Source organism: Euprymna scolopes, chromosome 29 (genome assembly GCF_053919585.1).
Source record: "Euprymna scolopes isolate OS-2025 chromosome 29, ASM5391958v1, whole genome shotgun sequence".
In the NCBI taxonomy this organism is placed as follows: Eukaryota; Metazoa; Mollusca; class Cephalopoda; order Sepiida; family Sepiolidae; genus Euprymna; species Euprymna scolopes.
In genome coordinates this window covers 78,155,802-78,173,047 of record NC_136510.1, presented here as the reverse complement: position 1 = coordinate 78,173,047, position 17,246 = coordinate 78,155,802, and the positions used below count along the sequence as shown (strand labels likewise).

At 35.1% G+C, this 17,246-nt stretch overlaps 3 protein-coding genes across 11 annotated transcripts in view; 1 reads left to right on the top strand and 2 right to left on the bottom strand.

Moving 5' to 3' along the window:
- The window catches only part of LOC145252731 (NADPH:adrenodoxin oxidoreductase, mitochondrial-like), a 314,252-nt gene that overhangs the window by 42,487 nt on the left and 254,519 nt on the right, over positions 1 to 17,246 (top strand). The window lies entirely within an intron of this gene.
- Positions 1 to 17,246, bottom strand: part of LOC145252733 (rho GDP-dissociation inhibitor 2-like) — a 170,618-nt gene that overhangs the window by 124,535 nt on the left and 28,837 nt on the right. The window lies entirely within an intron of this gene.
- The window catches only part of LOC145252734 (uncharacterized), a 676,168-nt gene continuing 669,389 nt past the window's right edge, over positions 10,468 to 17,246 (bottom strand). For both annotated transcript variants that reach the window (XR_013863659.1, XR_013863660.1), the window contains one exon: positions 10,468 to 11,186. The gene's annotated coding sequence lies outside the window, so the exon portion shown is untranslated. The remainder of the gene's footprint in view (positions 11,187 to 17,246) is intronic.

Below are 17,246 nucleotides of genomic sequence, written 5' to 3'. Positions count from 1 at the left end.
TTGAAATATAAAGAAATTAAAAAATAAGGATAAAAAATAAATTAAATAAATTTAAAGAAAAAAGTAAATTAAAAAAATAAAAAGATATATAAATAGATAGAAAAAATAAAGAAATCAAAATATATTAAAAATATAAGTAAAAACATCAAGAAATAAAAATAAAAACAGAGATAAAAATAAATGAAATAAATTTGAAAAATAAATGAAATAAAAGAAAGAAATACAAAATAAATAGATAATAATAATAATAATAATAATAATAATAATAATAATAATAATAATAATAGTTCTCTAACTCCACCTCTATCCTCCATTACCACATCACACCCCCCCCCCCTAAAAAAAAAGAGTGACGGAATAGCCAAGTAGTCAAGGAGGAAGGAAAGACAGAGGAGTGAGCACTGACCAGACCTCCACTGTATAAGTGCGAAGAGAACTGGAACCTTGGGGAGGCTTATTGCCACTCAAATCCCAATAAAGACTAATGGCTATTTCCAACGAGAAATCAATGGCAAGCAGTGGTTGCGATAATGCAAATTTATTTGCAAATGTTCTCGAAAGAGGTGGAGAATATTGGAAAATCTGGGGAGACTTGTTATCACTCAGCTTCCGGGTAACACCACAGGCTGTATTCAAGGAGATCTTTGATGACCTGTGTGAAAGCTCCTTGTGAGCCGCCAATAATAATAATAATAATAATAATAACAATAACAACAACAACAACAACGATAATACTACTACTAATAATAATCATAATAATAACCCCCCCCCCAAAAAAAAAAACCATTAAAAACTCTATCTTAGTATGTGATATCATGCAGTGCACATTCAGTTCTCGGATAAAACCGGTCCCTCAGTCAGTTTAATCTAGATTTAATAGACCGATAAAAATAATTATAGCTTAAAAATGGACAGATTTTTATTAGTCATGCAATTAAGATGTTAAAATATAAAATACCAATGGAGGGAGAGAATGTCTATCAAGAACACAGACTGATTTTATCACTGTTCATCAAATGGAAGGCTTTGTACTCCCAATCATGTTCATACACATCCTTATATTCAATTTTCCTCAATACACCTTGATGAGTGCAGAACCAAAATCAGTAGGCGTTCTTAATTGCGGTCAACATCTCCATCCCTATTTATATATAAACTAGCAGGGGGACCCGACGTTGTCCAGGATTGAATAAGGGTCAACAGATGTTTTTTTCTTTTTTGATAAAGTCATCACCACTTATCAAAGCGAAGAGGCCACTCAAGAATAAGGGTTAAAGAGTGTACAGTAGACAATTGGACACCAAAGTAATCGTTAGTAATGGCAATTCGGTAAATTTGTTAACCTATATGGAACGGCTCATCAAAAACTTCTTTACATTAGACTTGAAGACAACCATATTGTAGTCAGCTGGAAAGCAGGAACATGGAAGACAATTCCATAGGTGTGCAGTTCTAAGAAAGAAGCTTTGTTGAGGGAATCTACGTTTAGGTTTAGGCACAGATAAATAGTGGGGGAAATTATTGATAGTGTTTTCTGCTAGACAGGTGTTTCTTGTGAAAGTTAGGCCAGGGGGGACAATAGATTGGAACTCAGTCGAGCACTTTCCATGAAAATAACGATAAAACAGAGACAAACTCACAACATCTCTTCTATGAGAAAGTGGTTTCAGGGAAGAGAAAAGAACATCCCCTACGAGGCTACGAAGTCTATTTTGAACTCTATCAAGGCAGGATAAGTCCTTTCTAGCAGCTCCTGCCCAGGTGTGGCAACAGTACTCCATCCTTGGACGTAGCTGGCTCTTATATAGATAAAGAATTGCATCAGCAGTTAGATATCTACTGGATATATACTGGATCTACTAGAAGGATCCCACCATTTTCCCAGTGGCCTTGGCAATGGATTTAATGTATATGTTCCATTTCAGATCAGGAATAAAGGTCAAGCCCAGAAGCTTGTCAAAACAGGAGCCCCCCCCCCCCAAGACGAGATCTATTCATTTCAATTGATGCCAGATGGGGATCAGAGTGTTGATGACGTAAAGATAAAAGCTTGGTTTTAGATGCATTAAGAGTAACCAGCCACCTCTTTCCCCATTGTACCACTTGCTCAAGATCAGAAGAGAGAGCAGCAGAGAGAACTTGGTCGTTTACAATCTTAGATATGCCACCATAGATAGTAGTGCCATTAGCATAAATGCCTACGAATGATGTAAGGATGTTTGGAAGATCGTTAGTGTAGATCAGGAAGAGAGTTGGGCCAGGATTTTTACATTTTTATATTTTATGTTTCTGTGTGTATGTGTAAGGAAATATACAAAAGGTGTGCATCCACTCCTTTGTATGTGTGTGTATGTATACTTGTGTGTATGTATACTTGTGTGTATGTATACAAAAAGGTGTGTATGTATACTTCCGAAATATGAAATATGCGTGTGTGAAAATCGGAAATATCGTTTTGTCCATACTGGGTGGTCGTTTTGGAATTGCTGACTACTTAAAGTTTGACTGTTCATTATAGGCGACATATTGTCTGAATTATCAAGTAATTTACAATGAGAGTAGATACTTAATTTTAAGGTTATAAAAAGAAAAAAGAAAAATTGTCCCTACCGAAGTTAAGATGAGAAAAAATATGTGAAACCTCTCTCCCACATCTGAAATGGAACACATACATCAAGTCTGTTGCCAAGGTCTGTGGAAAGATGGTGGGATCCTTCTACCCTCCAGAAGATATTTCACTACTGATGCAATTCTCTATCTATATAAAAGCCAAGTACGTCCAAGGATGGAATACTGTTGCCATATCTGGGCAGGAGCTGCTAAAAACAGCCTATCCTGCCTTGACAAAGTACAAAATAGACTTCGTGGCTTAGTGGGGGATGCCCTTTTCTCTACCCTGCAACCTCTCTCCCACAGAAGAGATGTTGCGAGCCTATCCTTGTTTTATTGTTATTTCCATGGCAGGTGCTCGTCTGAACTCCAATCTCTGGTCCCCCCTCGCCAATCCTTCATGAGAAACACCCGTCTAGCTAAAATCACTGTCAGTAATTCTCTTTCACTAAAAACACCCGTCTAGCTGAATCCACTGTCAAAAGTTTCCCCCACTCTTTATCTGTGCCTAAATCAAAACGCGGATTCCATGAACAAAGCTTCTTTCTTAGAACTGCACGCCTGTGGAACTCTGTTCCGTCTGCCTGCTTCCCACTGGACTACAACTTGGATGTGTTCAAATCCAACGTTAACAAATTCCTAATGAACCGCCCCCTTAAGTAAACACTTCATCAAATCTCCACACTAACGTAATGTACTTGCAATAACCCTTATCCCTGAGTGGCTTCCGGGCCTCGATAAGTGGTGATCACTGTGTAAAAAAAAAAAGATAAATAAATAAAAGCCTGGGATAAATGGATTGATCAGAGACCTTGCTACCATCACCCAGACCAACCCCACCCCTATTCTATGACAAGATTCTAATTTTCTAAGTGATATAAGAAAATGTTTTTGTAACTTGATTTCAGTTTCTTGGCCTGAAGATATAATCCCTCCAATAACGGGTGATTACAGAAACATGTATGCACATATGTAGCCATCAATGTTTGTATAAATAAATTATATATATATATATATATATATATATATATAAAACAAATAAATGACAAAAGTCTATATTCCAAACTTCAAGATGTTGACCATCTTATCATTTACTCCTTTAAGTATATTTGACATGCACAATTCAAACATAAAGGAATAAATAGTAAGATGGTCAGCATCTTGAAATTTGGAATACATTCTTTTGTCATTTAATTGTTATATGCTCTGTAATTACATTGAGCTTCATAAATTTAAAGATTGGTATGAATAAAAGGTGAAATATAATTGAAAAAACATTTCCACACACATGCGCACACACACACACACACACACACACACACACACACACACACACACACACACATACACACACCTATATATATATATATATATATATATATATATATATATTACTACTTATCTATCTATATATATAAAAGCGAAAATGTATGTATGTATGTATGTATGTTTGTGTGTCTGCTAAAAACTTTTGACCAACGGAACAAAAATTCACTAACTTGGTATCATATTAAAGCCCCACCCTCCGGACGACAAATATCGAAAAATTGGCCCAAAGCGACCATCAGAAGTGCGTCAACTGATCGATTTTCTGCAGGGGGGGGGGGTCCCAAAAAAGTGACATTTTAATGTTAAACATTACATATTTTTAAATCGATTTATAACTGCCCCAAAAAATATGGGCGCCAACTCTTCTACATAAAGTATACACGGGGCCGTTTATTTTGGGTCAACTTGTATTTAAAACCCGCTGAGTCATGTCATGTGATCTTGACGTCAGCAAGCTCTAATAGCAGTGTGAATTTACAAAAACATGTTATCAGTAAAAAAAATTAACACTTACACAAGCTAAACTATGAACTTCTACGCTATGGCAACGTTACCAAAGTTATTAGCACATTCAAAATAGTTAGATACGATAGTTAAACGAAAAATAATAAGCCAAAAATGTGAAGTAAAAAAAAAATACGCTTACAAAAAATATTAACAATCGAAGTTTTTACAAAAAAAAAACAGCCAGACGCCATTTTCCAGCCTTTAGAGTAAAGAAGACGGAGAGAGAGAGAGAGAGAGAGAGAGAGAGAGAGAGAGAGAGAGAGAGAGAAAGAGAGAGAGACACACACACATACACAAACGCAAGTAGAGAGAGAGACAGATAGAGAGAGATATCTAGACAGGAAACGAAATAGAAATACGTAATTTAATAAAAAATAAAATACTGATATGTCTCCTGCGATGACCTCATTTAGTGGCTGTAAATCAAACCTCTTTCACTCGCTTTATAACCCTTATTTTAACACTGTAATAAATTCTTCTTACTCTTAGCCTAGACAGTTAAGTGGTTGGAGTTAGTTTCCGTTCCGGGTTCAATCCAGCCTCACGACTAAAACTATTTTTTTTCTTTTACATCTTTACACACGCGGGCAACGTTTCTTTATTTTTTTTTACTTCACTTATTCTTTAGTTTACTTCCTCCCCCCTATACACACAGCACTTTTTTTTTTCATTGTTTTTTTTTTTTGGATTTGATTTTTCTGATTTTTTTAACATCGTTTCAGGGTTATTACTTATCCCCCCCCCATACACACACCTAAAAACACCTGGGCAACGCCGGGTACTCCCCCGCTAGTCTATATATATAAAAGCGAAAATGTATGTGTGTATGTATGTACGCTTTTCCTCGATGTCCACAAAAGGCTTCTTTCAAAGAAGCCCTTGTTCGGTTCACAACTTCTTAAAACTTCTTATGTCATCTATAAATTGTAATATCTCAGAGTTATCCACGGAGCTCGCCTGTCTATTTAATTTTATTCACTTTCAAACGTTAATTATTCGATATTTCCCGCATCGGCACATGTTACATTCGATTTTTGGTATAAAAAAAGCGAAACTCAACTCTAATCACAGGCCAAAAGCCAGTTGTCTCAAGAGAGCTAAGTAACGTGTGTTCAATGTCCACTTTGTCATATCAGACTGTAGCTTTCATTTCGCCCCTCCTAATAAACATGGAGCGGGTTTTTAAAAACAAACAAACCAATTTATTGAAAACTGTCCCACACAAAATCGTAACTGCTGAATACCTATCGCTGTCACATCAATCAAAAACGCGCACTTGTTTTTTTTTAAACACTTTACTATTTTCCAACTGCGCGCCGTGAAGGCTTCGTTTTTTTTTCACATTTTCGGGTTTTTTTCACATACCCTGAAAAACACCCGGGCAACGCCGGGTACCCCTCGCTAGTATATATATAAAAGCAAAAATGTGTGTATGTTTGTATGTGTGTTTGTGTGTCTGCTAAAAACTTTCGACAGACACGATGAAAATTCACAAACTTGGTATCATATCGAAGCTCCATCCTTCGTTCAAAATATATCGAAAAATTGGCTAAAAACGTTAATTTTTGTCACACCCGAGATCGACAATTTTCGACAGGGGGGGGGTTCAACAAAAACGGTCCTCTCGTGACGACGACCGGTTCTATGCATGCGTCAGATGACTTTAAATAGTTGAAAAACTGACTAAATTTCATGTACGTCGCGTTAGCTCAGTTGGTTAGCGCGTTGGTTCATTATCTAAACGTTTTGGGTTCGAATCGTGGTGTGAGATGTCTTTTTTTTTTCGATTTCTTAAATTTAAATATTGAACCAGTGTTATTTAAGCCATTTTTCATGTAACGTTCGTTTTTCTGTTTTTTTTTTACTTCGCTTATCCACCCCCAACCACACACCCAAAAACACCCGGGTACCCACCAATTTTTTAAATTTTAATATCGTAACAGGCTTATTTAAGTCATTTTTCACGTGTTTGTTTTTCTGTTTTTTTTGTTGTTTTTTTTGTTGTTTTTTTTCGATTTTTACATTTAACATCGTTCGTTTGCCTTATGTTAGTTTTTTTGTGCTTTTTTTTTTCGATGTTTTGATTACGCCCCCCCCCCCGCTTAAGTTTTAACGTTGTTTTCTTTTTTTTCTTCGCTTATAACAAACAAACCTGGTCATTGACATCATTGGCTGAATAGCCGTGCGCGCACCTGTCAATTTGGTTCTTACTTAAATAAATTTAAACATCTTTAAGTAACTCATTCTGGCTGGCCGATTTTATTTTCAAACTTCACCTCAGGGCTTCGGGTTCAATCCTACCAACTTTTACCCCCCTTTTAAATGGAAAAGTTTGAGTGACACCTAAGAGTCGGAAGTGACCCCCTAAGGGGAATCAACAAAACCATGTGACTTTCGAATGGAGATTTTTTCTCTCTCTTTTTTCTTCGAATAGAGAAGAATAGAGAAGGAGGGAGGCATGCAATGTAACTAGCTGTAGCTGGACAAGCTATCCGTCTATCCATATGTCTGTCTTTCTTCCCCTTCCCTTTCTCTCTCTCTCTCTCTCTCTCTCTCTCTCTCTCTCTTATTATAACATAATGCGGACCTGCTGATGCAAATGTATGCGAAATGACGTCACCGGTAGGAAAAAAAAAGACTTTAAAAAGGATGACCACAGTAGAGACAGGAATAACGATCGAGAAACATGCGAGAGACGTGGAGCATGTTCTTGAGCATGTTCGAGAAGTTGATCAGCAGTAAGGAAAGAATGAGGAAATAAATGTCTTTATACAACAAAATAAAAGGCGAGTTGAAGTTATTTCCTATCCTTTGTCTCCCTTGCGACTGAAGCTACAACATGTTGGCTCCCCAGACAAGGTTACATTATGCAAGTAACCCATTTCTCGGATATTTTTTCTTTTTTCTGTGAATGTTTTGCTCTTTGTAATAAACCTTTTGTTGTGAATTAACATTAGTGACCGAAGTAGTTTTGATCAGCAGATAAATAGGACCTGGGTTCCCAACAGGGGGCTCTGTTATATATGGTTTATACACATGGGTAAGTGAAAACACAACATGCCACTACAACACATATGGTCATTAAACTGGTTTTCAAAAGAATTAAAATGTCCTAACCTAATTTTTGGATGCTGATTTCAAATACTATATCTATTTTCACAGTTCATCTCGAATTTCCTATAACTGATAGGCAACGGGGGGGGGGGTCTGCTCATCTGAAACGACATTGAACACTTACTCTCATACCAATCCCAAATATGGTAAACAAGTTTTGCTATATGAGCATGTCAGAGAATTTGTATGGCAGGGGAAACTAAACCTCAACTGTCAGCCCCTACTATATTTAAATGGTTTTCTTTTTCTTTTCTTTTTTATTTAAAATATTTAAATGTCTTTTCTTCTTCCTTTTTTTGTTTTTACTTAAAATATTTAAATGTTTTTCTTTTTTCTTTTCTTTTTTATTTAAAATATTTAAATGTCTTTTCTTTTTCTTTTCTTTTTTATTTAAAATATTTAAATGTCTTTTCTTTTTTCTTTTCTTTTTTATTTAAAATATTTAAATGTCTTTTCGTTTTCTTTTCTTTTTTATTTAAAATATTTAAATGTCTTTTCTTTTTCCTTTTTTGTTTTTACTTAAAATATTTAAATGTTTTTCTTTTTCTTTTCTTTTTTTATTTAAAATATTTAAATGTCTTTTCTTTTTTCTTTTCTTTTTTTATTCAAAATATTTAAATGTCTTTTCTTTTTCTTTTCTTTTTTTATTTAAAATATTTAAATGTCTTTTCTTTTTCCTTTTTTGTTTTTACTTAAAATATTTAAATGTTTTTCTTTTTTCTTTTCTTTTTTTATTTAAAATATTTAAATGTCTTTTCTTTTTCTTTTCTTTTTTTTACTTAAAATATTTAAATGTCTTTTCTTCTTCCTTTTTTTGTTTTTACTTAAAATATTTAAATGTTTTTCTTTTTTCTTTTCTTTTTTTATTTAAAATATTTAAATGTCTTTTCTTTTTCTTTTCTTTTTTTATTTAAAATATTTAAATGTCTTTTCTTTTTCCTTTTTTGTTTTTACTTAAAATATTTAAATGTTTTTTTTCTTTTCTTTTTTATTTAAAATATTTAAATGTCTTTTCTTTTTCCTTTTTTGTTTTTACTTAAAATATTTAAATGTTTTTCTTTCTTTTCTTTTTTTACTTAAAATATTTAAATGTTTTTTCTTTCTTTTCTTTTTTACTTAAAATATTTAACTGTTTTTTTCTTCTTTTTTGTTTTTACTTAAAATATTTAAATGATTTTCTTTCTTCTTCTTTTGTTTTTACTTAAAATATTTAAATGTTTTTTCTTTCTTTATTTTTTTTGTTTTTACTTAAAATATTTAAATGTTTTTTCTTTATTTATTTTTTTAATTTTTACTTAAAATGCATTTTTTTAAATATTCTATTATAATGCACAAATACAAATAAATACTTGTGTAAAATAATTAAATATTGTAAAAATTAATCCTGTAAAAAAAAAAAAAATACTATGGAAATCGCTCCAGACAAGGCTTGACGCCGCTTGGTGTAAGGAGCTAAAAAAAAAATACTACTTCCACCAATGACCAATGATGTGATAGATCAATTCTGACCAAGAAAATAGCAATTCTTCAGAATGTCAGAAACATCGCTCATGGAATGTGAGGACTAAAGTACAAAATATGAGAATCAAGAGTTACAAGGCTGCTGTAAACCCAATGTCCACTTTTTACTCTCCTTATGTAAGTCTTGATTAGAAAGCTATACCTATCAATTGCATAGGGAGAGAATTTGTATGACAAGAAAAATTAAACTTTGACTGTCGACCTCAACTATTCTGAAACATCTTTCTTTTTCTTTTTTGTTAATTTTTTATTATAGGAATTGCTTTAGACAAGTCATGAAACCACTTGATGTAAGGAGATAGTGTTGAAGTAATACTTTTGTGTCCTTCTATTTATTACTTATTTATTTGTTCACTTTACTATTTTGTTTACTTCTACTTTGTTTTCTTTTTACTGTTTCTTGTTACTTTTACCACTAAGGGTACTTTTAAGTGTCTGTGTGTTCTTATCAACGTTCTTACTTATATACGTGTGTGTTCTTATCATATATACGTGTGTGTATGCTCTTATCAATGTTCTTACTTATGTGTGTGTGGGTGTGTTCTTATCCTTACCCCGTTTCTTGCCATGAAAGTCTTCGAGACGTGTATGTGCCATGTATAATGCGTAGATACCTGGTTGCCTTGGCCAGCGGATGATGCCTTCTTGGACGCTGGTCTCCATCTCGTGGGGAGTGGTCACTGCAGACAGATGCATCGATAAACAACAAGATGGATTTGAAGCTTCAATCTTTTATTTCAAGGCAAGCCTATCATCTCAAACCCTGGTTGTCGGAGAGCCGAAATATCCCATCTGCATTCTCTGCTGCACAAGACCCACTCTCAGCCCATGTGGTCGTCAACCGGAAGCCTACGACAACAATTTTCATGTCACCCCTAATTTCCGGTGCATGTCACCCCTAATTTCCGGTGCATTTTCTCTAGGTTGATATCTGTCAAACCTAACTTTTTGTGACCCTGCCAACTCGCTGACGGGAAATGAAAATATACTTACATAACTTTCTATTTCTAAAACTACTTATATAGTAATTAAGCTGGGATTCCCAATACTCCCCCTCTCCCTGTGGATTTAATAAAGGGTCAAACCTGACCTTTTGTGACCATGCCAACTCGCTGATGGAAAACCCAAAATATGCTTATATAACTTCTATTTCTAAAACTACTTATATAGCAATTAAGCTGGGATTCCCAATACTACAATAGAAAAACAAAATACTACTTCAAAGCTAAAACGTAGCCAACGATAAATGTTAGATGGGTAGATTCCAACCCAGAAAACAGCAATTCTTTCCCCTTTTGTCAGCAACATGGCTGATGGTTGTGACGGCTGAGAGATAAAATAAAATGTGCAACAAAAGAATAAAAACAAACAAACAAACAAACAAACAAAAATAACAACTTTTCTTTAATTAGCACCGTCGATTTCCACTGATTCACTGCATAGTTGTCAACTACCCCAAATAAGTCTCACCTATATCTAGCAAAACCTTAAATTAAAATCGGAAGTGATTATAAAAGATACAATGACACATAAGCATTAAGAGATCAATGTACATTTCGCATTGTCGTGCTCATCTCCAATAACAAAGGCTTTCAAGCAAGATCGACAAACCTGTAAATGTAATTCCACTGTAAAAAACAATTTGTTTGGTTGAGTCACCTAAGGGCAATCGTAGAGGTCACTCTAAGCGGCAATCAAGTCCCTCACCTCACACAAATCACAACGCCTCACCCCACGCTCCAAGCAAACAAAAAATGTAACAAATTATTCTAGTTTCATTAAAAAGGTGACAGGAGCTACACATCAAAAGGCAGGCTTGATCATTATATATATATATATATATATATATATATATATATATATATATACACACACACACACACACATAGGGTGATTCAAAAGTCTTCATACAATTTTTTTTTTTTAGTATAAACTAATTTTATTAAATGACAGACTCTTAAAATTCACAAAAAGTTTTGCTACAGTATCGTGTGTTAGGTTGGTTCCATGTTTCCTGTTAAATTCTTCAGCAATCTTACTGCTACTTCCAGACATCAATATGATTTCAATTCTTCGTTGTATGGTCAATAACGCCTTTAGGATACCTAAAAACAAAAAATAATAGAAATAAAAAATATAACTAAACAATAAATTATTTATTTATTTGTATAGAGATTTTTGAATCACCCTATGTATGTATGTATGTATGTATGTATGTATGTGACGCGTGGAGGCTTGAAATGCTGGAAGCATGTAATAATTGATCTCAATGACCATCTTCAATGTCATGCCTGCTTGAGCGTGTGAATTCACCGGTGGGACTAAAAAAAATCATTTTTGGGCTCATGGACTTTAAGTGTCTGGGGGAGTGGCACTCGTCTGACAAGACGTTGCAATCATCATATATATATATATATAAATTATTTATTTATTTGTATGGAGATTTTTGAATCACCCTTAAACTGCGGACCAGCTTAATGTGGGTACTGGTCTCCCGATTTATGATTTTTTAAATCAGAGATTTGCTTCTCCTAGAAAGGTTGCCTTCACCACGGCTTACAGGAGTCCTCTCCACCCCAACACACACGGTCCTAGTTGGCCGTTGACCCCGAAAAAGGGTTCATTCGCCCTTTGGAAGGCCTTGTTTTTAATCCTTCAGGGAGACTAGCCACCCTCTTGCTCTTGCTTGTTGCTAGATCTCAACATTTTGAACCGAGAGAGAGACTTCGCTGTCGTACAAAGCTAAGACTCTGTAACATCATCTGTGTATGGATACTCCCTCAGGCATTTGTCTATGGAAATAGTCCTGTGGCGATGGAAAAGTTGTGACGCGTGGAGGCTTGAAATGCTAGAAGCATGTAATAATTGATCTCAATGACCATCTTCAGTGTCATGCCTGCTTGAGCGTGTGAATTCACTAGTAGGACTAAAAAAAAAAAGTCAATTTTGGGTTCATGGACTTTAAGTGTCTGAGGGAGTGGAACTCGTGTGACAAGACGTTGCAATCATTATATATATATATATATATATATATATATATATATATGCATAATTCATTAAATTGAATAGACGTATTTACTATTAAGTCTCCATACAAATAACTGTCAAAACTGTCTTCGAAACATAGTAGGTAATGCTCTTTTCTCTTCCCTGCAACGTCTTTCCTACAGAATTCCAATCTATGGTTCTCCCTCACCAAACTTTCACTCACTTATTAAGTGGTGTGCTATACTTCAAAATTTGATGGGTGATGCCCTTTCCTCCTCCCTGCTACCTCTTTCCCATAGAAGAGACGTTGCAAGCTTATCTCTGCTCTATCATTATTTTCATGCAGATGCTCGACTGAGCTTCACTCTATGGTTCCTCTCTGTAAATCTTTCACAGTAAACACTCGACTAGCTACAACAACTATCAGTAATTTTTTGTTATTCTCTACCTGTGCCTTAAACTGAACGAAAATTCCATGAGCAGAGCTTTGTTCCCAAAACTGCTCATCTCTGAAACACAATACCGTGGAGCTGCTTTCCAGTTGATTATAACATGGTCGTTTTCAAGTCCTATGCAAACAAGTTCTTGATGAGCCGTCCTCTAAGATAAATTAACTTCTATCCAATTTCCACCAACACCAATTATCACAGTGTTGGCTCACCTGACACACATTAACCCTTATCCTTCAGTGGTCTCCGGGCCTTGATAAGAGGTGACAATATAGCAAAATATATCCCAGGTTAGAAAGCTCCTAGTTGATAACACTGACATTCTTATACAATGTAAAAATAAACGTAAACTTGAAATACTCGAAGCTATACTAATAAAAACTACAAAACCTAACCATTAACAAAATAAACTTTACTTTTGAATTGTTTATGAAAGAAAATCTTTTAAAATTAATAATTCATTAACCAATGAAAATTAAGCATCCATTAATATAAATAGTAAAAATCCAACCAGTTTAATTAATCCCTGAAGATGAATCCAGACGGATTTGAAAGTTCTTGGACAAATCAAAGTTATGGTTATTACATCAGCTAGTTCCCACCTGAAGTAAAGACTACAATACGAAAAATGGAAAGGATCCATTGTAAAATTAATAGACTAAAAACGTCTATTCAATTTAATGAATTTTATATATATATATATATATATATATATATATATATATATATATATATATATATATATATATATATATACACACACGCACGCACGCGCGCACACACACACACACACACACACACACACACACACACACAGTGATTCAAAAGTCTCCATACAAATAAATAAATAATTTATTGTTTAGTTATGTTTTTTATTTCTATTATTTTTTGTTTTTAGGTATCCTAAAGATGTTATTGACCATACAACGAAGGGGTAGGGGGTGTCGAGCAACTCCTTCCCAGATGTGACAACAGTACTCTGTTTTAGAATGTACTTGGCTTATATACAGATAGGTAGTGAGATATCTACTGAAGCGGTAGAATGATCCAACCATTTTTTCAGCGATCTTGGCAACAAATTGGATGTATGTTTTTTTTGTTTTTTTTTTTACATGGGGATCACCACTTATCAAGGCCCGGAAGCCACTCGGAGATAAGAGTTATTTTGTGTACAATAATCAATAGGATAATATCATAATAATAGTTAGTATTGGAGATTTGATAAAGTGTCTTACTTAAGGTGGCGATTAATCAGGAATTTGTTTATGTTGGACTTGAAGATGTCCAGGTTGTAGTCAGGTGGGAAACAGGCAAACGGAAGAGAATTCCACAGGCGTGCACTTCTCAGAAAAAAAGCTATGTTCATGGAATCTACGTTTTGATTTAGGCACAGATAAAGAGTGGGGGGAATTACTGACAGTGGTTTTAGCTAGACGGGTGTTTCTCATGAAGGATTGGCGAGGGGGGACCAGAGATTGGAGCTCGGACGAGCACTTGCCATGGAAATAACAATAAAACAAAGACAGGCTCACAACGTCTCTTCTGTGGGAGAGAGGTTGCAGGGAAGAGAAGAGAGCATCCCCTACTAAGCCACGAAGTCTATTTTGTACTTTGTCAAGGCAGGATAGACTGTTTTTTGAAGCTCCAGCCCAGATGTGGCAGCAGTACTCCATCTTTGTACATACTTGGCTTTTATAAAGATAGAGAATTGCATCAGTAGTGAGATATCTTCTGGAACGGTAGAAGGATCCCACCATTTTCCCAATGGCCCGGGCAACAGACTTAATATACGTGTTCCATTTCAGATCAGGAGTAAAGGTCAAACCCAGGAGCTTGTCAAAACATGAAGCCTCCCCAAGATGAGAGCCATCTATTTCAATTGATGCTAGATGTGTTCCATTTCAGATCAGGAGTGAAGATCAGTTCCAGATGTTGAATGTTGAGCCATTATGTTGAACAAAGATGGCGGTAGTAAATAAAACTGGTGAAGAATCAATGCAGTCATGATCTCGGGTGTTGAGTAATTCTTTATAATAAAGATGGCGACATTAGATCAGCGAAGAATCAATGCAGTCACAATCAGCAGTGGTTCAGTCATTCAAGATGAAGGCTGACAGCGAACTGACTTGAATCTGAAATTCGATATTTTTATAATGAAGTCGGAGGCTTCTCATTTTTTGATTGTTCTAACTGTAGTTATAAATAAGATCGTCAATAACATTGGGGTCATACCCTCATTAGTAGTCAAAAACATTTTAACACCAAAAGCTTGTCAAGATATGGTGCTTCCTCAAGACGAGAGCCATTCATTTCAATTGGGGCCTGGTCGGGGTCAGAGCATTGGTGATGAAAACAGAGCAGCAATGTTTCATATAAAAATAAAATTCATTTACAAACATAATATAATACGTTAGTGGTCTTGGTCATATTCAAAGATATAAAGAACTTGAGGTATAGAAACTTTTATCAAAATGACCAGATTTTGCATTAAATAACCCAAAAAAGGGTGATATGCTGTAAAACAAAGCAACCAAATCAATCCAGCCAAACATGGCATCCCTTATTTTATCCTTTAGTCCTCACATTCTATGAGCCATGTTTCTGACAAAGGAGGAAGAATTGCTGTTTTCTGGGTCAGAATCTATCTTTCTGACGCTTAACGTTGACTAGTTTATGAGCTTGAGGTAATATTTTTACTTTTTAACTTCTTATAACAAGTGGTTTTATGCCCTGTCTGGAGCGATTTCTGCTTTTTTTTTTTTTTCTAAAAAAAGAACAATTTGTCTTTAGCTTCAAAATATGTCTCTATTTATTGTATATATCACTTTTTCATTGTAACCAAATCTCTTTCCCTGGAGACATTCTTCTGAGGTCTAGTTGTTGCTAGGAAAATAGGATGTGTGTGGAGACAATTTAAAGTGCAAATCATGTAGTTTTGCCATCAAAGCGATGGACTTGAAACACTGTGTATTGTCTTGGTGGAAGAGCTTGTTTTCCTCCTCTTCTTCTTCATTTGTGGCCGTTTTTTTTGTTTTTTTTGTCGATTTCTTTTTTCAAATGCACTAATAATGTTCTGTAATATATTAATAATTAATCATTTCTTCCTTTCTCGAGATAATCTATGAACAAAATACCTTGTGCATCCCAAATATGGAAACCAAAACCTTGGTTGGTGATGTTTGCATCCTTAGACGCATGATTAATAAAGAGCCCAAAATAGCAGTTTTAAAGAGATTTTGGAGAATGCATATTACATAACATTATTAGTGAGCTTGAAAAAAGAATTGTTTCTGGGTCTTGATATGTGGTTACCCTTTTGTAAAAAAAGAAAAAAAAAAGAAAGAAAGAAAGATGAAAATTCCCAAGTTTAACAGCTGTACCTGAAGAAGGTCGAGTATTACACTGGCTGAAATGTTTCTAATCTGACTTCTCTGTTATTTTGTCTGTTTTTTTCATAAGATAAGAAAAGCACACACACAAACACGCATGCACACACACACACACACACACACACACACACACGCGCGTGCAACTTCAAGGATTGATTGAACTTTCATGAAATGATAGTGAATAAACGGAAGTCGATAACATCAACCAAGGGACGTAACTTATACATCGGAAATTACTACAGCACTTTAACTTCTTCATCACTACGATTGGTAAATATCATTACTGATATGCGGTCCTTAATAATTGAATTTTTGTACTGCCTTTTGTAAATAATTATCTGACAAGTTTAGATTCAAGAAGAAGAAAAGCTTCTAACATGATTCTAATTCAGGGGTCAGCAATTCTCCAGTGTGCTACACCTGGCCTTAATGGTTCTGTTCGACCCAACCATTTAACAGCTCGACTCTGACTATCCAATTAGTCTTAGTTGGTAATTTTTTTTTTTTTACAAAGGAATCACCACTTATCAAGGCCCAGACGCCACTCGAGGATAAGGGTTAAAGAGTATACAGTAGTCAAAAGGACAATATCATAGTAATCATTAGAAGTGTAAATTTGGTAAATTGGATTACTTAGGAGGAACGGCTCATCAAGAACTTGTTTACGTTGGACTTGAAGACAACTATATTGTAGTCAGCTGGGAAGCAGACAAACGGAAGAGAGTTCCACAGGTGTGCAGTTCTTAGAAAGAAGCTCTGTTCATGGAATTCATGTTTAGGTCTAGAGACAGATAAAGAGTGGGGGGGAAACTATTGATAGTGTTTTCAGCTAAACGAGTGTTTCTCGTGATTGTTTGGTGAGGGGGGGGGACCATAGATTGGAGCTCAGACAAGCACTTGCCATGAAAATAATGATAAAGTAGAGACAGGCTTGTAATGTCTCTTCTGTGAGAAAGAGGTTGCAGAGAAGAGAAAAGGGCATTCCCAACTAGGCTATGAAATCTATTTTGAACTCTGTCAAGGCAGAATAAGATCTTTCTAGCAGCTCCTGCACAGATATGGGTACAATACTTCATCCTTGGGTGTACCTGGTTCTTATATAGGTAGAAAATTGCATCAGCAGGTAGATATCTACTGGATTCATAGAAGGATCCCACCATTTTTCCCGCGACCTTGGCAACGGATTTGATGTACGTGTTCCATTTCAGATCAGGAGTAATCGTCAAGCCTTGAAGATTGTCAATACATGGAGCATCCTCAAGATAAGAGCCATTTATTTCAATTGGGATCAGAGCGTTGATGATGTAAAGATAGAAGCTTGGTTTTAGATGCATTAAAA